This window comes from Lissotriton vulgaris, chromosome 5, assembly GCF_964263255.1.
Source record: "Lissotriton vulgaris chromosome 5, aLisVul1.2, whole genome shotgun sequence".
NCBI classification, from domain to species: Eukaryota; Metazoa; Chordata; class Amphibia; order Caudata; family Salamandridae; genus Lissotriton; species Lissotriton vulgaris.
In genome coordinates this window covers 98,335,486-98,363,196 of record NC_141693.1, presented here as the reverse complement: position 1 = coordinate 98,363,196, position 27,711 = coordinate 98,335,486, and the positions used below count along the sequence as shown (strand labels likewise).

Here is a 27,711-nt window from a genome sequence, read left to right as displayed (position 1 = left end):
AACACCGGGGTGTGTCCCCCAAACAGAGCCAGTGTGACCGTTGAACTGTCCGCCTCCCCGCTGCCTCATTCATCGCCAGCGGTCTGTGTTTAATGTGCAAACTTCCCCTGCCCCGCCCACTGGTGGCACCCCAGATAACAAACCCCGTCCCGCTCAATATGACCAAGTGAAACAAGATGGCGGGCGGGGCTGCCAGATAAAACAAATCCTTCTGGGACAGGTGTTGGCAGATGGATTTCACACTCGGGTATTTCGAGGAAAGTGAAGTGTAAACGTCATCACAGACAGACATCCAGATGTAAACAGAGGAAAAGGCAGGATCATTAAGGGAAATGTCACTGGCTCTCGTGTAAAGCGCTCCAAAGCCTTCAGGCCGAGTTCGCGCTATATAAAATTGAAACAAATAAACGAGAGGGGCCCCGACCCCTTAAAGATACAAAACAGTCTTAGATAACGGGGGAGGGGGCACCATTGGATATCAGAGTACCGTGGAGAAGACGAATGGTGTTACATTTCAAGACATACATATACACAGGAAAGGGTTTGGATATAAACATATACATCGTAATGTTACCTAATAATAGATCAAACGGACAAGAGATATAGATTAGGTATAAACATGGAATATAATACGCAGTTGACAATACTGACTTTACAGTTATGGTAAAAAAAAAGTAGGCAGTTTCCACTGAAAAGCTGTTTTTGATTTGCTTATAACTTTGGTGCCATTAAATAATTCAGCATAACACTTCCCAATCTAATATCAATCGTGGCTAAGGTTCGGGATGTAACATTTCGTGTCTATCCATCCAAGGTGATAATAAAGTAGGAAGGAAACGTGATATGTTCAATATTAACTCCTACTGCCTGCCCCCCAAAAAATTAGAAATGGAACTACACCAGTCACGGTATTAAACTACAACATCTCTCAGACGATCACCTTTGCATGGTTTGGTGTAAACCCGTTCAGTAGTTTTTGAGAAAATTGTGTTACGAAAAGGAGCTGGGCAGGATTTGAAGGGTTAATTAAACATTTTTTTATAACTTCACTGTCAATTCACGGATTAGCTTTTTAACATATGTATGAAAAAAATAAGAAATTCTGTTAAAACCACAGAGAAAGTTAAGTTATGATCATTAACCAATACTGAAAATTGCTTGCAATTGGTCAGTAATATCTAATGAGAAAACCAGAACTTGCCCTCCAAAGGTATTTCTCATGACCCGACCCGATCGCTACAAGTAAATCCCGACTTAACAACCCACACATAGCCAGACAAAGAAATGTCACTGTGTCTACAGTAATGTCCACGAGAAGGATGACGTGCCATGGAAGGCCACCTGCCCTTGATGTCATTTGTGATGTTACCTTTGACATCCTGGGTGAGGCCTCAAGCATTGAATCTGGGGTAATAGTTAGGTTTTGCATGCCTGGGGCAAGATATGGTTTGCTAATCTGACCACACCTGCCCAACTTCAGAGGAGAGAGAAAACACATAACAGGTAATTGTACAATATGGCCAAATATTGCAACAAGGGTTTGGTGACATTCTATACTACCAGTCGCGGCCAACACAGAAAAATACCAGTGGGGTGGGTGGAGGAGGTGAGGGGTGGGACAGAGGAGGCCAGCGTGAAGCATGCAGGAAGGATCCCTGGTGCTGCCAGCCGCCTTGCGCCCCTCTGTTGCAGTTAATGGTCAGCATCATGACTCACATAGAATCCTAGTACTGCTCTCAAGTATGAGAGCAGCGCAGGGATTGGCCTGAGCGGGCTGAAATGATGCTCGCTCAAGCACAGGAAGTCTGTATAATGCAGCCAGGTTGGAGAAACCTAAGTGTGCATGTAAGTTTGGCCGGCCTGAGACAGCCAGACAAACTGACATGAACACTTGCAAGTGCACGTACCACTTCTCTTCCCGCCTCCCATGGCCTAGCCCCGCCCCTCCTTGCACACGCTGGCCCAGAGACTGCAGCTAAAAAATAAAATGATAGTAAGATATTGTTTTATTTACCAGCCACTGGCTCTGAGGTACTAGGGCGACGCTCCTCCGCCATTGCGGAGGAGCCACTACTGTATGCTACAGTGCAGAGTGGATTGTAAATGTCACCAGAATCTCGAGGTGGATATTAAAGACAATATTACACAAGTTATCATTATGTATTTTATTTATATTACCTGTGCATTTTGGGGTAGTTAGAAAAGCTGTTTCTTGGAAATGTTGCTAACATTGGACACTGTCGCTATTAGCATGTTTAGTTTTTTTTCACTTTTCATAAATAAGTTTTAGATACAAATTGGACAATGGTGAGGGCCAGTGGCTTTATGCAATTCTGTGGCTGCAGTGTTTACCTCGTAATTATGGATTTACTGTTTTTGCCATGTAATTTGCAGCGTGAATTGTATTATTCCACACAATGGATGAAAATAATACCACCAGAAAATGTGTTCCATCATTTACATTTTTGGCAAATAATTCTGATAACTTTGCAGCATAATTTGGTCCTCCATGCCTCACAATCCTAGTGAGACTGGCAAAGCTCAGGCAAAGGGCAAATGGGTGGTGGATGGGTGGGCACATAAAATAAATGCATTTTTAAATAAAGCAAATAAAACAGTTATCCTGCTTGCTGCATCCTCCTCTCCGGTCCTCCTCTTCCGTTGTGACGTCCAGGGCCCCAGCCAATGCCAGTAGCCGATCCTGGCTCTCATGCTGGTGAGCAGCATGAAAGCAGTGCCCGGATTGGAGGGAGCGGCTCCCATTGGTGCTCAAAAGAGCACTGGAGGCTTTCACTTTCTCTAACCAAGGTGTGTCAAGTCACCTGGGTTAGAGAGGTTTAAAGTGCGCATGTGTGGTTTGCCGTTTCAAGATGGCCGACCAAAGAGACATGCTCGCTTTTAAAAAGTGCAAAGGCAGCCCACCCTCCTCCCTGCTGCTGCCATTCAGTAGGCCCCGCCCGGTCCTGACACACCGTTCGAGATGGGGTGACGAAAAATAAAATGGTAATTAATTAACTTCATTAACATTTTTCGTCTCTGGGCCATTTCAATGGGGATTGAGCTCCTCCGCTATAACGGGGGAGTCACCCCATGTGATTTCCATCATACAAGTTACATGTCCAAAGCCCTATTGGAGCAGCCGCGGTCCGTGCAGGTAACAGCGGTAGGGCGGTGGGGCCGTGTGAGGGGAGATTCCGAGGGACGATGCTGAGGTGGAAATTAAATAAATAATTAATTTCCCCTCTGCATCGTCCCTAGAAATCCCCCCTTACACGGCCCCACCGCTGTTAAATTGATACTTGTATAGCGCACTACTCACCCGTAAGGGTCTCAAGGCGCTTGTATGAATACCGCTGTGGAACCCATCCTGGCTTTCCCTGTGAGGCGTCCACTCCTGGGCACCCCCCAAGGTGGAGGCCAGGCATCCTTAGCATTGTGGGGGCCGTTGTGGAGATTAAGCAAGCTGTTGCCCAGAGTTGCAGAGTGGGACTCCATGATTGGAATAGGCACCAAAGCGAGAATTATCAGGTCCGTGGAATTTTTGAGCCCAAGACCCCCCGAGGCAGGGAATTGAACCCTGGTCCCGGGCTAGACCTCTGCATCAGGGTCTGCCGCTCTAAACATTGAGCCACACTACCTGCACGGACTGCGGCTGAAATGGACCCTACCCGCTTAACCTATGAATCTGAAGTGCATTCGGCCCTCATGTACCTATTTTCTACAATACTTCTGTAAGCCATCAGCAGCTGTGTATGCAGCATATGTCTGCCTGCGGTGGTGTAGTTTGTGAGTTGACTGCACAACCAATCGAATCATCACTATGCACTATTGTGGTGCAATAGCCTACACGCCATTCACCACATAATTATTGTGCGGTTTGGGATATATTTCATGTGTCTTGAAATTAAAGTGTGCGCTCTTGAGCAATGTTTTGTTTCATGCAGCTATTCACCCAGGGGCTAGAATCTATTTGTTCAGAAATATTCTGCATATTAAAACAACAACGCTCTAGTTTCCCAGGTCCACGTGTGAGTAGCTGATGCAATCCATGTTTTGCTGTTCATTTTGGCTCTCACAGCCAAGTGTAATGTATTATAAAAGGAGGACTGCAAGTCCCAGAATGCAAAGCAAACCCCACTTTGATCAGTTATTCGCTCATGGCCTTTGTTAGGTTAAGAATGTTGATTAAAAACTTTAAGCATGCCCTCCACCCCAATGTGCTACAGAAAACAAAAATGTTCCCATTGTTTTCATAAATTAAATTTTTATATGCTTGGTACATAAGTCGCAGAGAATTTGACAGCTGAGGTGTAACGGACGAGCTTCGAAGCCGCACAGCTCCGCCCCTTCGGTGACGTGGGGGGTATTAACAAAACAGCTTCTTGTTCCATAATGTCCCTGGAGCATGGAAGTGATTAATGCTTTTGTAAATCGCCTCTTCGCGTCTAGAGCCCCCCTCCCCCCCCTCCTCCCCCCCTCCTCCCCCCCTCCTCCTCCACCCCCTCCTCCTAAGACCTGTCTGCAGATGATGCAGCCGCTCAGAAGCACACAGAGAGGCGGGGAAGCGCCGGGAGCGGCAGAGGTTCGTCCTCCCTCCTCCGGGCCGGAGAGACGAGCTGGATGGCACGCGGAGGCAGGATATCCGCGGATCTGAGAGACAGCCTATCTTACTCACATGGGAAAGAGACTGCCTGTGTTACACTGAATGTAAACAAGGCGTCTGCGAGAGAAAGGGGATGCCAGGCGGGGTTCAAGCAGGGATTTGTGAGACAAGAGACAGCCTCTCGCACTCAAGAGGTAACTGTGTTTCTCAAAGTGTAAACAATGACAGCGAGAGACAGAGGATAGTGGTTTTTCAACAGACATACGAACAGGGTATTCGTGAGATAAGAGACAGCTTCTCTTACTCAAGGGGTGGGGGGGGGGGGGGGGGTGAGACTGCCTGTGTTACACCGAGTGTAAAGAAAGAGCCTGAGAGAAAGGAGACTGGGGGGGGGGGGGGGGTGTTTCAAGCAGACATACGGCTGGATATTAGTGAGACAGGAGACAACCTCTCACTCAAAGGGGGACGAGACTGTCTGTGTTACACCGAGTGTAAACAAGGAGTCTGCGAGAGAAAGGGGACTGAGGAGGGAGGTACAAGGCGGGGTTCAGGCAGACAGACAGACATGATTGTTGTAAGAAAAGAGACAGCCGCTCTCACTAAGGGGGCGGGGGAGGGGGGGCAGAGACTGCTGTTACACAGAATGAGATGAATGAGTCGGAGTGAGGGGGTTTAAGCAGACATACGGATATGATATTTGTAAGATAGACTTAGGGACGCAGAGGCCTGTGAGACATAAGGAGACTCACCCACCTCTGGTCACAGACATGGGTGAGACATAGTGGCTTAGCGGACGGGGGTATGTGAGAGACATACACCGACGTGTCTATTACGAACAATGTAGAGAAGAGTGGTGGGCGAGACACAGACGACTGTTATGTAACGCAGGCACGGGGGTTGTGAGACACGGAGGCAGCGTGAGACCACATACTATGTATGTTACACACAGATTCCCGTAGGCCTGTGTTACACAGACAGGGGTGGGTGGTCTGTGAGAGAGAACCTGTGTAAGGCGGGGAGAATGAGTTAGACAGAGTGGTAGGAAAGGAGGTGGGAGGTGCACGGCCCTGGAGATCACACACACAGCGAGTCTGTGTAACACAGGGAGAGAGGCGGGTTTGCGCCCGCGGAGGAGGGGTCTTTGTAGGCTGTTTAAGTGGCTTAAACAGGACGTAGAGGTCTTTATATAACACATGGCCATATTACACAGAGTGGGGGGTCTGTAAACGACATGGATTGAATTTTCCTTACTAAGGATGGGAGGGGAGTGGTCTGTGAAATGTGGGTCACACCGGAGACAGTCTGTGGAACAAGGAAGACATCTTTGCAAGACAGGGGGTGGTCTGTGAGGGGGGCTGCTGTGTCACAAAGAAGGGGACGGGGCTGTGAGACAGCCGGGATGGTTTACATGGGGTGGTCTGTGATATACACAGAGCCGTCCCTGCATTACACATGTGGGTGTGGTATGGTCTGTGAGACATAGAACCTGGCGGGTAACACTGGGGGGTGGGCGTCTGTGTAACACAGAGCCAGGCTGGGATACCTGGGTGGGGAGGGGGGGAGGGGGGGGCATCTGTGAGAGAGCCAGAATCAAGCTGGGCTAGATTTGAGGGTCTGTGTGATAGAACCAGGCCGGGTTACACAGGAGGGGTCTACAGACACACAACCAGGCTGGCTGTTACCCAGTAGGGCAAAGGGTTTTGTTTAAGTAAAGCCAGGTCTGTATAAAATAGGTCCAGTCTGTGTTACACAGAGGGGGGGGGGGTCTGTGTGAAAGAGGGGGTGAATCTGGTCTGCACACAACCACGGAGGAGGTCTGTGGGCCACAGACACAGAGGGGAGCGACATGTGAGGCAGAGAGCAGGCTCGGGGGGGGGGGGGGGGGGGGGGTCTGTGAGAGGCAGCCGGGCTGCATTACACACAGAAAAGGGGCGTGTGCGCCACCGTGCAAGTCGGGGCTGCACACACCCACGGGGATCCCTGAGCCTCAGAGCCAGGCTGGCATGGGCACAGAGAGAAACACCACGGGGAAGGGGTCTGCGCCAGACAGAGCCGGCTGGCATGTTCATAGAGAGAAACACCACACGGGAGGGGTCTGCGCCAGACAGAGCCGGGCTGGCATCTTCATAGAGAGAAACACCACAGGGGAGGGGTCTGCGCCAGACAGAGTCAGGCTGGTATATAGACGGAGAGAAACACCAAAGGGGAGGGGTCTGAGCCAGACAGAGCCAGGCTGGCATCTTCATAGAGAGAAACGCCACAGGGGAGGGGTCTGCGCCAGACAGAGCCGGGCTGGCATCTTCATAGAGAGAAACGCCACAGGGGAGGGGTCTGCGCCAGACCGAGCCGGCTGGCATGTTCATAGAGAGAAACACCACAGGGGAGGGGTCTGCGCCAGACAGAGTCAGGCTGGTATATAGACGGAGAGAAACACCAACGGGGAGGGGTCTGAGCCAGACAGAGCCAGGCTGGCATCTTCATAGAGAGAAACGCCACAGGGGAGGGGTCTGCGCCAGACAGAGCCAGGCTGACATCTTCATAGAGAGAAACACCACAGGGGAGGGGTCTGCGCCAGACAGAGTCAGGCTGGTATATAGACGGAGAGAAACACCAAAGGGGAGGGGTCTGAGCCAGACAGAGCCAGGCTGGCATATAGACAGAGAGAAACACCACAGGGGAGGTGTCTGCGCCAGACAGAGCCAGGCTGGCATCTTCATAGAGAGAAACGCCACAGGGGAGGGGTCTGCGCCAGACAGAGCCAGGCTGGCATCTTCATAGAGAGAAACGCCACAGGGGAGGGGTCTGCGCCAGACAGAGCCAGGCTGGCATCTTCATAGAGAGAAACACCACAGGGGAGGGGTTTGCGCCAGACCGAGCCAGGCTGGTATATAGACAGAGAGAAACACCACAGGGGATGGGTCTGCGCCAGACAGAGCCAGGCTGGCATCTTCATAGAGAGAAACACTACAGGGGAGGGATCTGCGGCAGACAGAGCCCGGCTGGCATGTTCATAGAGCGAAACAACATGGGGAGGTGGTATATACGAGGGGGAGGGGGGGCGGAGCTGCAGCTGGTCTCATAGAGAGTGGAGGGTCAGTGTAACACACAGAGCCCATCTGGTCTGCACACACCCCGTATCTCTCATTTAGTGCAGTATTATACCTCTATTGTGCGCTTTTGTAACGTACACACGTCATTTTTTTTCCTCTTGTATCGTATAGTTTGCTACCTCTTGTATTTTGTTTGCTCTTGTAACATGCTGACTTGTAATGTTTCCTCATGTTTCACTACTGTTACTATTGTGAAGCGCTCTGACACCTTCGGGTGAAGTCCGCGCTATATAAAAATGCATACAATAAATAAATAAATAAACCGAGATCTGTGCGTCTCAGAGCAAGGCTGGCTCGTGCACCGAGAAACACAACATGTGAGGCAAAGGGCAGACTCGGAGGGGAGGGAGCGGTCTGTGAGAACGAGCGCCCGGCTGGATAAGGGATTACATACAGAAGGGTTGTGTGCGCCACAGACCCGGCTGCTCACACCCACGGAGGTGATCTGTGAGCCACAGAGCCGGGCTGGCTGGGAGGGGGTCTGTGAGAGAGAGTGCCCTGCTGGATTACACACACAGGGTCCTGTGCGCCACAGAGCCACGGAGGTGATCTGTGAGCCACAGAGCCGGGCTGGCTCGTACGCACAGAGGACCGGCTCGGAGGGGAGGGGTCTGTGAGAGACAGCCGGGCTGGATTTCACACAGAGAGTGGGGTGCTCCCGTGCGCCACAGACCGGGCTCGGCTGCACACACAGTGGGGTGCTCCCGTGCGCCACAGACCGGGCTCGGCTGCACACAGAGGCGGGCTCGGGCGCGTGAGGCGGGGGGGGGGGGGGGGTAGCAGGCTGGATTACACACAGGAAGGAAGGGACTGCTGCTGCCCGCCGGTGGGGAGAGAGAGCCCGCCTGCCTCCCGGCCGGCAGAGGAGGAAGCGAGGCAGCCTGGGAGCCCGGAGGCAGGAATGTGCCCGAGGATCCGCCGAGCCTCATCACCAACCGGGAACAACAATAGCCGGTCCGGAGCAGGCAGCGGCGGCATGGGGGCGCAGTGATCCGCGCACAGCTGGATGTACACTGGATTACACGGGCTTCACCACTGCTCAGGAAAGACGGACGCATCCTGGTGAGTGCTAGCCTCTGCTACTACTCGGTCGCTGCTCCTTCGAGGCGCTGCCCTTACACATGCCCCCTCCCTCGCTTCCTGGTGCTGGGGAAAAGTTGCTGGGAATATGTGTCAAGGGAGAGTGCAAGCTATAGTGGACAGCGGAGACGGAAATGTGTCCTAGCGCCTACATTGTTTACTGCTGACCAGGGATCCCCGGCTCTCAATCCCTGCGACCCCATTTGACACAAATGGTGTGAACCTGAACATAATATTTAATCTCCATGTGCCTCCTCCCCCCTCCCCCTGTGTTGCCCAAACGGAAAGCATGTAGATTAAAAAATAACTCGCTCCAGGCGCTATCCGGAATGTAAGCGAATAACACCGTGTGATCGCGACACTATCGTAAAATGAGGCTGTGTGTGTATTTTTAAATGGACCGAAGAGGAGTCCCTTATAAAGCACAGCCACGTCCCTGTATTTTAAAGCCCGGCAAACGGTAAAGGAAGCGCTGTGATCTTGGCCCTGCGCGGACACCGTAGAACCAGCCACATGTGCTGCTGCTGGCCAGATGTGATCACGGCGCTCGCGGCGGCTGCTGGCTTGGATTATGAATGAGGGACCCTGTCAGTCTCATGAGCTGTTTGTACCTTGACTCTGTCTTGTGATCAAAGTCCGACAGGCCTCGAAGTGGAAAGGAAACTTCCCTACCGGCCAGTGCTCTGAAATGATAGGACGGGGATAGTCATGCACGTGTAAGACCCTGCTTCAGCCTGTGGCCTGTCAGGCGCACGAGGACGGGATCTGGTAGATCAATATTGGAATGCTTCCATGCAGTGAGCAATGAGTCACCCATGGCCGCAGGTTCGAATCCTGGTAGGGCCGCTCAGCCTATCATCCTTGCGAGGGCTACCATTCGCATCAGTAGTGCAGCCGTTATGCAGTTGTATATAAGAATTATTTCAATGCAGCAGTAATCAGGGGTCGGTGGGTCTCTGTGCCACTGCACCTGCTGCACCAAGGGAAGCTACGTCAGATCTGTGACCCACAGGGTTTAGTGAGAGTCAGTTTTGGCAGACCACCCCAGACCTTCTGGCATTTTAGCAGAATGGCCGGGAGAGCCGGGGCAGGATCGGTCGACTGCAACAGTCTGCCCCGTCTTCGGTTATGAATAAAAACAATCTTATGAAGCACTTCTTTCCAGTGCGCATTGCCCGCTGGGGAGCCTGAAAACGTGGGAAAGGAAGTGGTGGTTAAATATAGCGGCATCGACTCAAACCGAGGAAAGTCGGGAGAACCGAGGGAACTGGAAAGCTGGTAAGGAGAGGAATTCTCCTTGGCGAGGGCCTAGAAGCGGACCGGCCTGTTTGTGTGTGTGTGTTTAGGGGCAGTTCAGTGGCACTTAAAGACGAGGAGAGCGTTGGGAGGGGAGGGCGCCAGTCTGACAGATGTCCTGCCCCAGCCCTACCGGCGTTACTGCGCACGTGCAAGGAACGCTCACGTGCAGACAGTCAACATGACCGCATTCTAAAGAGGCCCTTTATCTCTATGCCATTAAAAAGACATGAATAACAAAAACACATCCTGGAGAACTGGGAAAGGACGGGACCAGTTGCACACACTGCACTGGGGACTGGCGGCAGGGTAATGTCTGCTTGGAGGAGGGTCGCGTGCTCTGCCTGGACTGATGGGGGTGAATGCACAACCGGCGCTGTTGGTGTCAATGTGTAAATGACTGATAGTATGGAAGTATATTGTTTGTATTAGCGGGGGTATATAAAGACTTACATGGCAATGGTGATGTGAAACCATTTCAGAAATATTGAACATGTAAAGGGGCATAGTCGGTCTCTCTCTCTCCCTCCCTCTAACAGACATTTGTGCCCGGATTTGGTACAGGCACCTGGTCTCATAAAAGCACCCAGAATGTTCACCTATAGCTCACTAAAGCTCACACGTTCACTTAAAATGTTCACATCCATGTATAGGACCCAGATCCCCCAGCATGCTCCACGCCCGCCCAAACCCACCTTCCAATGAATTCCTTGAGAAAGGGTGGGTGTAAAACGGCCATGTTTAATAACAATAATCATAAACATGACAATCCATAAAATCAGGAAAACATAGACATTATTAAAAATTGCATTAATCATTCTTCAAAATTGCACTTTATTATTAAAAATTCTTCTTTCCCCCAGCACCAAGGGGCCCTCTGGCTCGCATCTCCCCAGGCTGGGTTCCCCACGCAAGGTGCAACCCACCTGCCCCCTCTGAGTGGTGGGCCCCAACCCTCGGGTCCTTGTCTGCCATTTCCAAGGGCCCACCCCTCGGCCACCAGGCTGCCCAGGATCCCAGGAGGCTCGTACCTGCGCCCTAGCCTCCCTAGCCGATGGCCTCCATTTCCCTGCGGGTAGCTTACCGTCTCTCCCCTCAGTGCTGGCTTAGGGAGTGCGCAAGGCGGACTCCCGTCCATTGTGTAAGTGTATGTCAATGGTCCAATGTCTCATTACCGAATCTCACCCCTTCCAACTACTGAATTAAGGGACGGGTGGGCGGGAGTTTAAATTATTAGCGTCTAGGGAGCGGGAAAACACAGAGTCCAGCGAGGTGAGAGCAGGTCCGGTGCAGGCGAGGGAAAGAGGCCGAGACCCCCGCGCTCCTGCCCTAAATAGGTCATGGCCTCTGACCCCCGCCCACACCGGACGTGCGTCACCCCCGCCCCGGAAGCACTTCTCTGGGTCGGCCTCCCATAGGGCCACCGGCCCCCTACACTGACTAATGGCGCTGCGTGGGCCGGGGGGCCGGGCCCTAAATGCACGCTTGTCCTGCCTCGCGCTTGGTATAGGGCCCGGATCCCCCAGCATGCACCACGCCCGCCCAAACCCACCTTCCAATGAATTCCTTGAGAAAGGGTGGGTGTAAAACTGCCATGTTTAATAACAATAATCATAAACATGACAATCCATAAGATCAGGAAAACTTAGACATTATTAAAAAATGAATTAATCATTCTTCAAAATTGCACTTTATTATTAAAAATTCTTCTTTCCCCCAGTTTTTGCATTTGTCACCCCGAGTGGGATGGGTATGCTCAGACGTGAGTCCTGTGCTCTCCACACCACTGGAGTCAAGCTATCCTGGCTGATGACGGCTGATAGCCAGAAACCGGTCCTAGGCTGCTTGATTCCGGTCCAGGGAAGACATGGCTTGGCAGTTCGGGCTGGACTGTTCCCATGAGGCACAGGGTCAAGGCTGATTTGCATATGGCCATGTCTGAACTGGGGTGGTGTGGAGTGCAAAAAAACGATGGATTTAGGCCCAGATCTCTGTACTGGGGTGAATGTAAGACATTGTTCTGCATTCTGTCCATCAATTGTTGTTTTTGCAATTGTATTGTAATCACAATTATATAGCACTTACTACCCCTAACAAGGCATCCAAGCACTTTTTTCAGCGAGTAGCATGCTACTCAAGAGCCCAGAAGTAGTAGTGGTGAATTAGTACGGTGAAATGTGAAATCAATTTGAGTGGTGGATATATTAGTCTGTTATTTGGATAGAGGAGGGTATTGTATTGTAATTGCATTGCATTGCATTGTAGTGGAGGGATAGACGAGGGAAAGGTTTGAATTTATATAGCACTTGCTGACCCTGATGTGGTGAAGTGCTTTTCAGAAGTAGCACGCTACTCCATAACCAAAATAAGTGGTAAATTAGCCTAGGCAAATATGAATGAATTTAAGCGGTAGGTCAAATCTGCCTTCCATCCTTCTATGGTCGGTAAAGTAAGTACTATTAAAGTTGGTAATGGTAAGACCTGTTATTTATAGGGCATAAAAACAGGAGAAGAGAAGTACAGTATGAAACCCTACAAAGATAAACACATTATTATACTTCTTACGTGCTCCATGGCTGTACTTGTGGTTCCGTTACTGGAAAAGGGTATACCCATTGTAGTCACTGGGACCTGGGTGAGATGCGGTACAGGAGAGAGGGTTCCCAGTACACAGTATGATTTAAAACACAGAAACATTTCTTTTTGGGAGAATCATAACCCCCTAAGCGAGCCGGATTTGCCCGTATTTCCAGTAATCTCCGACCTACGTGGCAGCGTTTTATTCCCTGAGTGAATTATGGGGGCCATTGTTAGTCCAGCTTTTTAATGTTGCTTTGGCAAAAGGTCTAATCCCCACTTGGTTTACTTCGATTATAGTCCCTATCTTCAAGAAAGGTGACAGGCAGAATTGCACATGTTACAGGCCAATTTCTTTATTGGACTCTTCTATAAAAATTTTGGGGAGAGTGGTCTTAGCTAAGTTGCAAAGCTGGGCGGAAGACAATGGGGTGTTAAGTGATTTTCAATTTGGGTTCCAAAGGGGTTTAGGGACTATAGAGCAAGGATTGAATCTGTTTATCCTGCAACAGAAGTATATAAGGGTTAAAAAACAACGTCTATACCTCACTTTTGTTGACTTATCGTCAGCTTTTGACTGTGTGTCACACAGTAAATTGTGGGCGATTATGGCCGAACTGGGGGTAGACAACGCTATTATATGCTTCTTGAGAGATCTATATTCCGGGGCCACTGCAAGTGTCCGATATGGGAAAGATGGAGAATGTAGTAGACAATTTGTGATTGGTCGGGGTGTACGCCAAGGGTGCGTTTTAGCCCCCTTTTTATTTTTGCTATACATAAATGGTTTGGAGAATTGCCTCGTGCAGGAGGGTAGGGACATGCCTATGGTGGGTGGGAGGCCTGTCCCTGCCCTGATGTATGCTGACGATGCTGTTCTGATGGCACGCACCCCAATGGCACTACAAACTTTGGTTACATCTTTTAATAGTTTCATGCTAGGCTTAGACTTGAAAATTAATTGCTCCAAAACTTTGTCTATGTATTGTGGGCCAAGAACAAGCAAGCATCTGAAGCCAATTTTTATAAATTCCAATCCCTTAGAAAAGACCTCCACCTTCCCATATCTGGGAATTTTGTTCCACGAAAGTGGCTCATGGACTACAGCAATCTATGCTAGATCTCTGTTATTTTCCAAAACTATCATGGCTCTACAATGTTTTATGAAAAAATTAGGAAAAAAACCCATAAAGGAAATTTTAACTATTTATAAGGCGACCTGTTTAGCTGTAGCCACCTATGGATCGGGTTTGTGGGGTTACTCAAATATTACTTCAATTCAGACTATGGAAAACAAGTTTTTACGTCACATTTTGTCCGTGCCTGAAAGTACTGCGACTATGATATGCCACGCTGAATTAGGAGTGCTTTATGTTACTGATACGATTAAGATTCAGCCAATCCTTCTTTGGCACAGGGTTTGGACAAATGATGAATGTGTGGTCAACCGGGCCATTTTAAAGGACATTTTAGCATTGGACAACATCAATGACTGTAAATGGATATGTTATGTCAGAAACTTCCTCGAAGAATTAAGCTGTCCCCAATACTTTGAGGATCCGTTATCAATGGCATTCATATCGAGAAGAGACCTGAAAAATTTGTGTATTGCCTATCTCAGGGACAAAAGATATTTAGAGGAGGCGAGGAAAAAGACTGTTTCTGCCCATCAGGATATTTTATGTGGAGAGAAATTACAGCCATATTTATCATTGTATATGTCCAATCATGAACGTTTCCTTTTAACCCGGTTTAGACTTAACATTGTTTTTAGGTTATTATCTTTTCCTGTGATGAATTGCTGGTCAAAAGATCTATGTTTTTATCCATGTGATGATGTGTCCCCACAATCTGATATACATATTTTATTCTTTTGTAAATTTTATACTTTTTTCCGAAAGAAACTTATCATCCCTATTCTTAAAGATCTAAATGTATACAGATGTCGCTTAGCGTTTTTAGAGTGCCAGAAATTGGAAACTGTCTTTATGGTAGCCTCACTTGCTGAATTTTTTAAATCAGTTTTTAAATGTCGTAAATCGATTCAAATGAATTAATTTTTATATTGCTGTATATATGTACTTAATTTTGGTGCCTTTTTTTGTGTGATTTTATATAATGACTACTTGACCCCTTTGTAAACTGTACCTTTTCATGCTACTTTTTTGGTTATTATTTGCTTTTTAACCGAATAAAGTATTTTGAATCTGAATCTGAATCTATTCCCTGAGTGGACCCTTTTGACCGTGATTACTTCCGGGCCCATTACTCGCTGACCCACGTGGCAGTTGTATTCTTGTCCACAAGTGAAGCCTTTTGATCGTGATTCGGTCCCGGACTATATTGCTTTCGGTTTTCCTTGGATTGGAGCCGGACGGCCCAACCACCCATGTTCTATTCACGGTAACCCTGCCCCACCACACCATCCTAGTCCTGATGAAGACCCCCCACTAAGGTCATATGGACACCTAGCTCTACATTTGGGGTCGAAACGTCGACAACTTACCTTCCTACCAGCCTGGGCCATTAATCTGAAGATATCTACATAGGTGCATGGAGCATGTTTTTGCCAGATATTTAATGAACTTTGGTTGTCTCTTTACTCATCTGGCTCTAAGATGAAGCCAGTGTTAACTATTTACAAAGATTGGATCTGGCGACTAGCACTTTTACCCTTTAATCTTTGTCTAAATCCTTACACGTATTCCCTTCACACACTCCCCTGTCTCTCCCTCACTTCTTGGGGCACTAATGTTTTTTCAGTATATGATGTAGTGCTTGTGTGATATATGGTACCCATGGGCACATTGTGATTAAATAACAGTGTGTCATATAAGTACATGAATCTTTTGATTTTCTTTATATATATTTTTATTGTTTATGTGTTTTAAATCATACTGTGTACTGGGACCCCTCTCTCCTGTACCGTACTTGTGGTTCCATCAAAGAAGAAGGCGGTATTCATGATAAGCAGTGGAGCAGGAAGTTCTCGTCATATGTGGTCCATGTGGGACCCTCGGTGGTAGCAGGAGGGGAAGAAAAGCTCTTTGAAGAGGTGGGTTTTCAGCTCCATCCTGAAGGGGTGATGTTTGATGCTTTACTGGCATGGCGCTCGCCAATGACCCTTTAAAACCTCTCTGTACACAGCGAGGTGGATCCACCCTTTGGATCCAGGGTTGTACAGTTTCAAAGAGGAGACTGAGAGATAGGACCATTCCCCAAGGGCCTCCTCTGCGGCTTCCATGTTGCTTCTGGAGGTCGAGAGCAGCTTCAGCCAAAAACAGTGAAGGTTGATTGTTGGGGTGCAAGTAGAACAAATTTACTCGTAGTCCTATCCACAATGTAGTGTGAATGTTCAGATGTATTCCAAACTTTGAAATCCACGGAGTCGGGCTCTCTCCTCGAAGAGCCGCCTGCTCCACTAAAGTTTTTGAAAATGGATGATGATGGTTTGAGCCAATAAGGATCCCTGTGGGCGCCATCTTGTGCAAGATTAGGTCTGCACAAGGATTAGGATTAGGAGCGGTCAGGGCAGCGGCCAGGGCAGCTGACTTCAGAGCACAGGGTTCACGGTTCGATCCCCAGCGGCAGCTCAGCTCAGCACCATGTGACTCTGGGCAATAGCTCACTTAATTTCCATGGCCCTTAGCGCCTTGAGACCCATAAGGGTGAGTAGTTTGCGCTTTACAAATAGAGATTTTCTATCTGCTTCTCAACACAACATATCAGCTGTAAGAGAGAAGGCGAGTCACCTTTTTAAATCTTTTTTTTGTTACCTCCTATGCCTTTTTACCCCAGAATAACCTTTGCCCTCATAGCCAGATCTATCTCTTAACCACCGACCCACCCCTTAACCACCGACCCACCCCTTACTCCAACATAACCAATCCCACTGCACACCTGCGCCTAAAGGTCACCCTAACATCTTAAGAGTGGGGAGACGTGAATGTGTGAATCGCACCCCTTTTCTCTGGTTATGAGTTCAGGCTCTTGAATCATTCACCCATTGGCCTTTCGGCAGAGCCCAGCCAGCCCTAAAATGGGGCCCCTTAGTACCCAACTGTGACATGATTGTTTAAGTATTGGGGCCCACGGGTCGCTGGGGAGTGCGCTCGTCTCGCATATGTCACCGCGCGGCCGCCAGCGCGGGCCTTTGTGGCTAATGGCCTCGTCTGTATTCAGAGCGGAGACAAAGGCACCGAAAGCTCTTTAGTCCACGCGATGTGCCAATCTCCCCTGAGGCGTAACATCCAGGAGGGATCAGGGCGACAACACACTGCTGTGAGCCGTGCGCCCCGGCAGGGTACAGAGTGACAGCACTGTGCAATGTGCCAATGTCCCAAGAGCCGTGCGCCACGGGAGGGTACAGAGTGACAGCACCTCCAATGTGCCAATGTCCCAAGAGCCGTGCGCCCCAGGAGGGTACAGAGTGACAGCACCTCCAATGTGCCAATGTCCCAAGAGCCGTGCGCCCCGGGAGGGTACAGAGTGACAGCACCTCCAGTGTGCCAATGTCCCAAGAGCCGTGCGCCCCGGGAGGGTACAGAGTGACAGCACCTCCAATGTGCCAATGTCCCAAGAGCCGTGCGCCCCGGGAGGGTACAGAGTGACAGCACCTCCAATGTGCCAATGTCCCACGAGCAGTGCGCCCCGGGAGGGTACAGAGTGACAGCACCTCCAATGTGCCAATGTCCCACGAGCCGTGCGCCCCGGGAGAGTACAGAGTGACAGCACCTCCAATGTGCCAATGTCCAAAAAGCCGTGCGTCCCGGGAGGGTACAGAGTGACAGCACCTCCAATGTGCCAATGTCCCACGAGCCGTGCGCCCCGGCAGGGTACAGAGTGACAGCACTGTGCAATGTGCCAATGTCCCAAGAGCTGTGCGCCCCGGCAGGGTACAGAGTGACAGCACCTCCAATGTGCCAATGTACCAAGAGCCCGCGTGCCACGGGAGGGTACAGAGTGACAGCACCTCCAATGTGCCATTGTCCCAAGAGCCGTGCGCCCCGGCAGGGTACAGAGTGACAGCACCTACAATGTGCCAATGTCCCATGAGCTGTGCGCTTCGGGTCGGCATCAGGGAAAGAAAAGCACCCCTCGCGTCCTTCCGTGTAGCGCCGTTCTTTCAGTCATGGCTGTGGGCACAGGCGAGGTCGGCATGCATTTCCCCATCTGATGAGATCAGGCCCTCTTGGGCGAAGCACAGGGTGGCAGAGAGGGGTTCCAGATACCCTCATCTCCGATCAGCAGATGGCCTGGCGCAGGTCGTCTTCCCCCTTCAGCCTCTGGCTGCGCATCAGGAAAATTCCCAGATTCGCGAATATCGACCTGACGTAGAGGATGTGACGTCACGAGAGAATCATGTTGCCAGGGACTCACTGCCCATCGGTCACTAGCACTCTCACTTCCTGCTGCACGGCTGTGACGTCATCACTGAGCGGGCAGTGCACCACTACCCCTGGGAGGCGGAGCCAGGAAAGGCATCCGGCCTTTATCAGTGACACAGCTCCAATCGTTCCAAGATCACACGCTGTAAACGAAGCAGACGGGAGCAACAGCAGCTCGTGCAAGACACGACCAGTGGTGCGATCTCGGAGGGCTGGAACGCTGGGGAAAGGAGGGGCAGGTGTTAGTTTAAACTCCTGTTAATTCAAATGGATACCTTGATTAGCATTAAATGAAATAATAGCGCCAAGTGATACCGAAGCTATTAGCAATAACATACCTGCCTTATTTTATTATCATTCTATTTACTGGCAGAACGCAGGTGTTCCCTCTGTGACCCGCGCTGCCTTGTACATTAGTGTTTAAAGTTCTCTGCTCCATGGCCACTGAAACAAGTCAGTCCTTGATGTCACTAATCGGCTGGGCCTGTCAGGTGAAATATATCCCCTCCACTGTCAGGCTAAACTACTTTTCTAGCTAGCCAAAGACAGGTTTTATGGCTCACGTAAGTCTGATCTATTGATTGCGTTTCTGTGCGTTGTTATGAACCACCTCGAAGAGCTTGTCACAGATAATGGCACCCAGATGGTATCTTAGGAGATGGAAGAGTCCATGGCATCTGTGGGCTCCCATCCTGCAAAAACATCATTATTTGACCATAGGAACACAGATTTCGGTTTAAAAGGCAATTAAAGACCATTTGCAACTGACCGTAGCCAATGGCACTTGGCCAGGAAGGGAATGGGAGGTTTATGAAGGTCGTGCTTATCCTTCCGGAGTCAGGGTTCACTTCCAACACAGAACCCAGGTGCGGTCAGAATTAATTCTGTTTGGGGCTTAATCTCTACTTAAGGAATCCAAAAATACCAACATGGATTCCTACTCTAAGAACAGCTCTTGAAACAAGCCCTGATATCTTAGTTGAAAAGTCAGACAACCCTCGCCCTCTAGTAGAGGTATGTTCACCATCCTGTTCCTCATCTCCGTGACCTACACTTGGTGGACCCGGAGGGCTCTGCAGGGAGTTCTGGATTGTGGGGCGGCTCAGTGTTGTGGTCCACTGGTCGTGCAAGTTGTAGAATGCCAACGTAGTCAACGACTGAAGTCCTTCTTCATGTAATTCGCTGTTTGTTGAGGATTCAATGGGGCCCTGAATGTAAAAATGTGTTGGGAACCCCTTGATAGAAATAATTCTGACCACGCCTGTGCTATAGGCAGTGGTATTATGTGAAGGTGGTGTTTATGGATGTGCTGTGTGGTGTACATACTACTCCTCATGATGCTTCTGGAGGCCGCCCAATGTCCTGGTAAGAGGAAGGGGCCTTGATTTTTAAGGAATAGATGGATCGTAAGCGAGTCAGTTTGAAAAAGGTCAAGGGGAGTTGTAGATGTAAGGCAGGCATTCCAGGAAAAGTAGAGAGGGAACATTGGGAGAGAAGAGGTGATGAAGATAATTTATTCTGTGAGGCTGAAGAGGTCAGGATGGATTTGAAGCAACAAGAATAGGTTCGCCTGCACCTAGGTTAGTGTTGGAAGTTTAGGGTGGCGTGGCATGGTGTGGGCGATGGTACAAGAGAAAGGGAGGGAGCTGTGTGTGCAAGGAGGGAAGTTTGGAGATGTGGGTGTTGCACGTGGTTCCTCGTTGGATTCTGAAATGGTCCGTGTCCCACCTTTATCCGAGACCGTCCTTCAGGACATAACCAGAATGATCCTGTGAGACCCAGAATTTGAAAGGATTATGCGTTTGGATAACAGCGCGTCCGGTGGTCGTTAATTTTTGTCATAATACACAGTTCTAGCGTTTGAGGGTGGAAGTGACAGGGGCGTGATGTGTCTAGGTTCTAGATCCTGTGTAACACTTCAGTGGCAGGAAGTGTCTTGATTCAATGCATACCAGTTGATGGCACTGGAAAGAGACTTCCAGACCCAGGTCTTTGTCTGCAAAAACAACTAAGGTTTTCCATTGTGCTGAGTTTGCGTCTTCCTTTCACTTGGGCACAGAACTATAAACAAAAGTGAGCTCTACTGTATCGGGCTGGGCCTAAAGCTTGAGTATGCTGGGGGTGTAGTCCTGCCCCCACTGTGTGCATCGCCGTGAAATGCCTACTGCTGAAAGCAGGAATTACTGGGACAAGGTTTAAAACTCCTCGTCCTTGACACTTCAGGGGAATCTTGTGGGCCAAGGATGGTCCTAGGGTGAGTGAGATGCCCCCTGGTATGCCTGTCTTCTCTGTTTGTTGGAGATGTCCACCGCACACCGCTGGTCCGCTGCAGATGGAGCGGCCTTCCATCAAGCCTGTGGCTCTCGGGTGGTGTGATATAGAGTTTGCTGGGCCTGTTGTTGGAGACACCCGTGGCACACCTGTGGTTCTCTTGTGTAGGAACGAGGCCTGTAACTTGTAGTGAACTGAAGCGAGTGGCATGGAGCAATAAGCACTATACATATACTGCATTGATGCTAATAACGTTTCCTATACTACTATCTTATTTACTGTCTACATTGTTGGTGGTTTGTTTTATTATGTTTTCGAATTTGGTGAGACACCGCCTCATCATGTATAATAATACTTCTTGTTAGTATTACTATATTTACTATTTTTGCCCATGTTATCTCATTGTGCTCTGAGTTGGTACTTTGTCTTTCTTCCTTCGATATTTTGTGGCATCCATCCATCCATCCATCCATCCATCCATCCATCCATCCATCCATCCATCCATCCATCCATCCATCTATCCATCCATCTATCAATCCATCTATCCATTCATCTATCTATCAATCCATCTATCCATCCGTCCATCCATCCATCTATCTATCCATCTATCTATCTTTCCATCCATCCATCCATCCACCCATCCATCCATCCATCCATCTATCCATCCATCCATCTATCCATCCATTTATCCATCAATCAATCCATCCATCTATCCATCCATCTATCAATCCATCTATCCATCCATCTATCTATCAATCCATCTATCCATCCATCTATCCATCCATCTATCCATCCGTCTATCCATCCGTCCATCTATCTATCCATCTATCCGTCCATCCACCCATCCATCCATCCATCCATCCATCCATCCATCCATCCATCCATCCATCCATCCATCCATCCATCATCCATCCATCCATCCTTCCTTCCATCTATCATCCCTCCACCCATCCCTCCCTCCCTCCACCCATCCCTCCCTCAATCCATCCATTCCATTTATCCTAAAAAAGTGCCTTATTGTTTGTATTCATAATGGGCACCCATGTCCTTAAAAAGCTACAAAACCATACAAATGTGTGCAACTGCTACAGATATGAACATAACACAATACTACACTCTTGTGCCTGTAGTTCTGGAGCTATGAAGGGAAATTAAAACTACAAGTCCCAGAATGCAACCGAGGAAACAAATAGTGATGGAACTGATTGCATCGGACATTGGAGAGCTCTGCACCTCAGGGCTATATGTTCCAAGCAGTACAAGATCACACAGTGCCATTTACAAATGTTATTAAAACCGCACATGAGCAATCTCTTGGCCTCCACGTCACCCCAAAGCCAGGCATGCAATGTGCAATGGGCTTGGCCACGCCTACCTCTGTCACAATCAGATTCCAAAACCTGTCTGGACCGGGCTATGCTCGTTTAAGTTTTGTTGCCTGGGGACACATTTCTCACAGGATAGGGAGTGTCGGGGAAAAAAGGCTCAGTTTCGTTAGGCGTTCAAACTGATGGAATAAACACACGAACAACACCTTCTCTGCTGGAGGAGGGGCCTCGGGAAGGGGGGGCGGGGGGTGCTTGCTGCACAAGGATCAACTTTGGTATGGAGACCTCAGACCACACAACTGATTTAGGGAAGAGATTTCATGTTGTTTTTAATCTCTGTCTTTGGAATGTCTGAATCTTGAACGTTTTTCTTATGGCGCACAAGGTCTAGTTCGAAAAGCCATTAAACATATTTGTAAATAAAAAATACAGTGACCAGTAATTCTATTTTTCAAAGCGGTTAATGAGGTTTCTCACAAAATCCCTTGAAAATGAAACACCTGACTCAAATGGGCCCCCATTTATCCAATCCTCGCCGTTCTTTAGAGGACCCCCCTGTTTATGCTTTTGTATTAAAACGTGAGACTACAAGTCCCAGCACCCTAAGGACTTCTGGCTGAATAGAAACCAGCCGTTTTTTTGTTGTTGTTTTTTACTATGGGTGCTTGTGATTTATTTCTTTATTTTTGGTGTTTAGAACTCGCGAACATGACCCAAAGGTATCAAAGTGCTGTACATATGACAGATAAACATAAATGAAGAGCTAATACATAAAACAAAAATCTAATAAAAACGAGTAGCAACTTTTAAAAACTGTAGTAAGATATGGTTTGTAGTTGCAGAGGACCTCCATTATTTTGAGTCATTGGAATAGGTCCTCCGGGGTAGTTTTTCATGATTCCGCTTTGTGTCGGTTCCATTCCGGGTACTCGGGGCACAGTGTTTGTGTGGGTTCTACTGGGATTGATGTGCTTCAGCCCTGTATTGCTATTACAGTCGTTATAGCAGCCAATGCGCCCAGGGGACAGGTTCCTTGTGACTTTTATGAGAGAAATGTGTTCAAATGGATCTTTTTCTGCCTCTTTTTAGAATATGTGGGTTCATGGGATGGGCCGAACCTTTAGTGGTAGGGAGTTCCAGATCCTTGGAGCCAATCCTGAAAAGGAGCGCGTGTAGGTTGTTTTTTGAATCTAAGGGGGTTCTAGCCTGAGAGAGTTAGCGCTCGCTGAGTGAGCGGCTGCCTCCTGAGAGTCTAATCTTTTCTGCCAGGTACCTTGGTTCATTACAATGTAAGGCTTTATGCGTGATGCAAGCAATTTTTAGGTGAGGTTTGGCCTCGAGAGGGAGCCAGGTGAGAGAACTAAATGATGGGGTAATGTTCTCAAAGCGCTTAGTGCCTGTTACCAGTCTAGCTGCTACGTTGAGTGTTGCTTTGAGTGACGTTGTCAGATACAAACTAGCACGGTGGGGGTGCAGAGAGGGTTAACCAGGGCTTTAAGTGGGCCGGGTCTCAAGGGGTCTGAGCACCGGCAGTTTTTTAAAGGGGGCCTCGAAACGGGTCTCTATCGGGCTCTGTTTTGAGCCCCGGCACAGGCGGTCCGTTTTTTCCCCCAGATTGCAGTGACAGCAGTTTGCTGTCACGGCAGTCCGGAAAAAAGTGACAGGATGTAAAACAAAGCCCGATAGAGCCCGTTTCGAGACAGCAGGCACATCGATGTGCGCTGCCCACACTGCTCACTGCTCACTTCTCACTAGTGAAGAAGTTACGGCATGCCGTCATTCCAGATGAGCATTGTGGAGGAAGGGAAATCCTTTAAAGAGTCATTTTCTTTCTGGATTTCCCTTCTCTTTCTGAAACGCAAGAGCAGCAGCATTGTGGTAGGGTCACCAGGGCTTTAATTGGAAGCTTTTTCAATATTATATACACGCCATAGTTGCAGCTCATTTATCTTCTGCAACTAATCACCATTGACAAAGCCAATAGTCCTTACTTGTTGTAGGTATGATGTTACTTGTTGTATAACATATCTGGATGCCATGACCGAAACAGCAAAAAACAAGTCGGGCGGCACACTATGCTAAGCACAGATTTTTAGTGTGAGTGTTTTAAAGCCACGCCCCTAATTACACTGGCCACGCCCCTTTGAGAGACCCCCCAGTTTTTTCATCCCACTTAAAGCCCTGGGGTTAACAAATAAGTAGTTGTGTAATTTAGCATTACATTTTTATAGCGCTAATAAAAATCACAATTTTTTGAAACCTCGAAAATGGTCTGTACATTTAAATTATTTTTCATGTCATTTTTTTGTATTTCCTCAATACTTCTTTTTTTCGGATACACAATGCCTACTTTGCCTTAGATGTGGACATTTTCAGGCATAAAGAACTTTGCTGGCAAAAATGCATCTGAGGTGGGCCAAAAAGTAGGTAGTTGTGTGTTTTTAAATTTCCTGAGCCCTGCACTGGCAATGGAAAAAGAAAGGGCCTCACTCGATAATAGATTTATATCTCTCTTGCTCTTTTTCTGTTAATCTCTTTCCTGGTCCTTTTAGTTCTGGATTCATCCATTAGTTGGTTGCTATGCCACTCACATACTTGTTCAGCCCACTGCAGCCTAAACCATGGGCTGTGGGTCAGCCCATTTCAGCCATTGGCTAACTTCACTGTCAATGACCTTTCACAAGGAACACATCCGCACACAAAGTAGCTCCCTTCAGGGACAAGGATTACTATGACAATGTATGCTTTCGAGACTACAAAAATACTTTTGCTTTTAGGCATTTTTTATATTTGCGAGTGCCCTGCAGCTCCCATTAACAACAAAATGTTACAACAACTTTAAGGAAGCGGACAACTATAAGCAAAGATCAAAGACTGCCAGCTGACGCTAGATCTACGGGCTTTGCCAATGCTTGCTTTCTGTTGTTTTCCAGTTCTTCTGTCTTTCGGTGGGTCTGGGAGATTCTGTATCTTTCCAATCCGTCCATTGATTTCATATCTGTTTTCTTACTCAGTCCCCGCAAAGCCAAGATCCTCTTATGTTTAGCTTATTACTTATGTTTCAGAATAACAATTACCAGAACTCCGAAGAGCACTCAGAATCCAAATGCCCTTCGAGGCCATAGAAATGAGAAGTAGGCGCTAGGCAACTGCACATATTTTCAAAAGCATTGCATGCCGCGCTTGTTGCATCATTTCTCCATAATGTGCATAGGTCTGCATTCATTAGCATTAATATGTTTGCCAGGCTGGGTGTGCGTGCAATCATTAGAGGAATGTGCGCATATATTAAAGATGTATGTCGGCAGCGGGCTCATAGACAGCCGGTTGCAAAGTTATGCAGATTGAGTGAGATGTGTTGCCTTTTGTCTAGATGGATATAGGATGTCACCCCAAAGGACGGCGCCCTAGTAAGCACAGGCCAGTGAGTGGTGTCGACATGCAGCCAGAAGGAAATTCCCTAAGCCGACCCCCACAACAACAAACAAGGCATTACCAATGCAATCGGTCTTGCATTTGTTGGGTTTGGTGTTATTGGCATTATAAATGCAAATGTTGTTTCTACATATGGTACTGCACCCTGCAACATGGCTGGGACAAACATTGGCATTTAAAATGCCATTAACTTCAACTCAAACAAATGTGAGACCTATTGCATTTGCAATGCTTGTTCTCCTAAAGGGTCTATGTGTGATAGTCAAATACCCCTCACTCAGCTCCTCTGTGCTGGAGCTGCTACCAAACCCCAGCAGCATCTTGACAAGTCTCGACAGTAAGCAGTCTGAAGGTGTGTGCGGGCAGTTACTTCATGTTCAGGATTCTGACAAATGCAGAAGTGAAAGACCCCATTGGGAATGAGGCAACTCCGATCAGGGAAGAGTAAACCATGTACGCTACTTGGATTTCAGTACTGTCCTTTACACACTAGCTGTTTGGGAGAGTCCACCAGGGTGAAACTTTTCACGGTCCTTGATTGAGAACGAAAAGTGACTAGAGGTACAAGCAATTGCAAATGCCAAGAAAAAAACTTTTGCAATGCAATAGGTCTCGCGTTGCTGAAAGTTTGAGCTACTGGCGTTGCCAATAATAATGTAAAGACAATAGCTCCACCTTTCAGTAATGCGAGAGCTATTGCACTGGAAATCAATTGCACCAGTTAAGCTGTAAACATATGCTAAAACGCAGGTGCTGCGATTGCTTCTAAAGTAAAGAAATAGAAAAGAAACCTATTTTTTCAATTTCTTTCCTTTTGAAGCAATTGCGGTTGTCCCATGCTCTCCATGCCACTGGAGACAAGCTATCCTGGCTGAAGAGGGGTGAAGCCCTGAAACTGGTCCTTGGATGCTTGTTTACAGTCCAGGGAGGAACTGGCCTTGCAGTTCGGGCTGGACTGTTCCCATGAGGCACAGGGTCAAGACTGATTCCATATGGCTGGGTCCAAACTGGAATGGCATGGTGAGCAACAAAACGATGGATTTAGGCCCAGATCTCTGTACTAGGGTGAATCAATGACATTGTTCTGCATTCTGTCCCTCAATTGTTGTTTTTGCATATCCTTCATATAGCATGTCTTTAAGAGACAATGCAAGCCCTGCCTAGGCGAGACCTAAAAACAGATGGGGCAGCCATTGTGGTAACTTAATGTAAATAATTCACTTTTTCTCCATACAATAGCATGGTTTTTCCTCGCTAGGCTAGTTATTAGCACACAGTGCTCGATATCTGGGCTCGCTCAGGAATGCAATGACTTCTGGAGCAGTTCACGTCACTTAAGGCAACTGAACCTAATGCTAGTGTCACCTTGCCAGATACATTCCTCTCAGTATTCATGCACCACCTCCTTTCTTGTTTTTATTTGAAAATGCAATGCTTGATGGGGGTGTAGTCCTGCTTCGACTCGATGCAGCCATTTGAAGTAAGACACCTGAACAAATGAATTTGCGTGAAAAAAACAATACTGGAGCGTTAAGACATTGGGCACATGGAGTAATTAAGTAAATATGCTAAAGGATTGCGCTGTGGTGCAATGCCACCGGGCTGGGAAGTTGGCAGTCTTGGGATTTAATTTCATAATTCACTGTGTTCTGGGAATTGTAGTCCTGGGCTGCTTCCACTGAATCAATGGAACTAACTTACATGTAAACAATGGTTTGCAGCCAAAAAGCCCGGGATCGGAAACAATGAGTCCTGATTCTATGGAGGTACAGGTCATATGTACAGAAAAGCAAATTTTGGAATTGCACCACTGTATGCCTGGTGACATTGGGTCATCTGAACACCCTCACCCCCCTCCCCCTCCCCTCTTGTCTTTTCTTTGAGTCCGAGCTCACAAGTGTTGCTAATTCATGAGTGAGTAGATTACCCAATCCAGATTTGTGTTGTGCCTTCCAGGATGTGTTGTCCTCATTTAATAGTAGGATCAACAAACTACAAGTCCCAGAATGCAAAGCAAAAATCTAGCATGGCTGAGCTACTCACTCGAGGAAAAGTTGGCAGGGCTTCTCTTCATGTTTTCGCCTTGACCCTCTTGCTACAAACCTCTCTTTCTGAGACGCTGTGTGGGCCTCTGATAATCACACTGTACCTGTCCATGGTTGGCTGGCACGCGCACACAAGGCGAGTGGAGGTGTCCCGTAGGCTGACGTGGCATTTCCTGGAATCCTCAGGTAGGCCTGCTGTTTACCGCGGCAGTCACCGGAGACAGCTGTGTTTGAACCGGCTGCAGTGGTTTATGTAATATTAACTACCCGAGGAGCTCTGGAGCGTGTATGAAGCTTGTAGATGCTCACATGCTTACCATATGGATCAAGGTCGCTGGGAGAAAACCTCTGTCTGAGGCTTTCCTTTCATAAATTATTGCTTTCAGATGTGTTAGCTCAGCGGAATTAAAACAAGACTCCAACTTTCAGAATGCAGCAGTTTGTTCAACTGAAGCCCAAGCCTGGAAACTAAGGGCCAGATGTGTAAAGAATTTGTGTCACTTTTGCACCATGAAGGGGACGCAGGGCGACGCAAAACCTGGGATGAAATTTATCAAGCCATGCAAGGCCACTTAGCTT

The 27,711-nt window shown here is 48.3% G+C and overlaps 1 protein-coding gene across 9 annotated transcripts in view; it reads left to right on the top strand.

Annotated features, from left to right (window-relative positions):
• DAB2IP (DAB2 interacting protein) overlaps positions 1-27,711 on the top strand; it is a 1,377,413-nt gene that overhangs the window by 906,988 nt on the left and 442,714 nt on the right. Inside the window, exon 1 of one of the 9 annotated variants that reach the window (XM_086920968.1) lies at positions 8,096-8,775. The exons of 5 other annotated variants lie outside the window; for them this stretch is intronic. The gene's annotated coding sequence lies outside the window, so the exon portion shown is untranslated. Of the gene's footprint in view, positions 1-8,095; positions 8,776-9,446; positions 10,072-27,711 lie in introns of those variants that run through there. 3 more of the 9 variants (XM_086920971.1, XM_086920972.1, XM_086920969.1) reach the window with 3 other exon arrangements.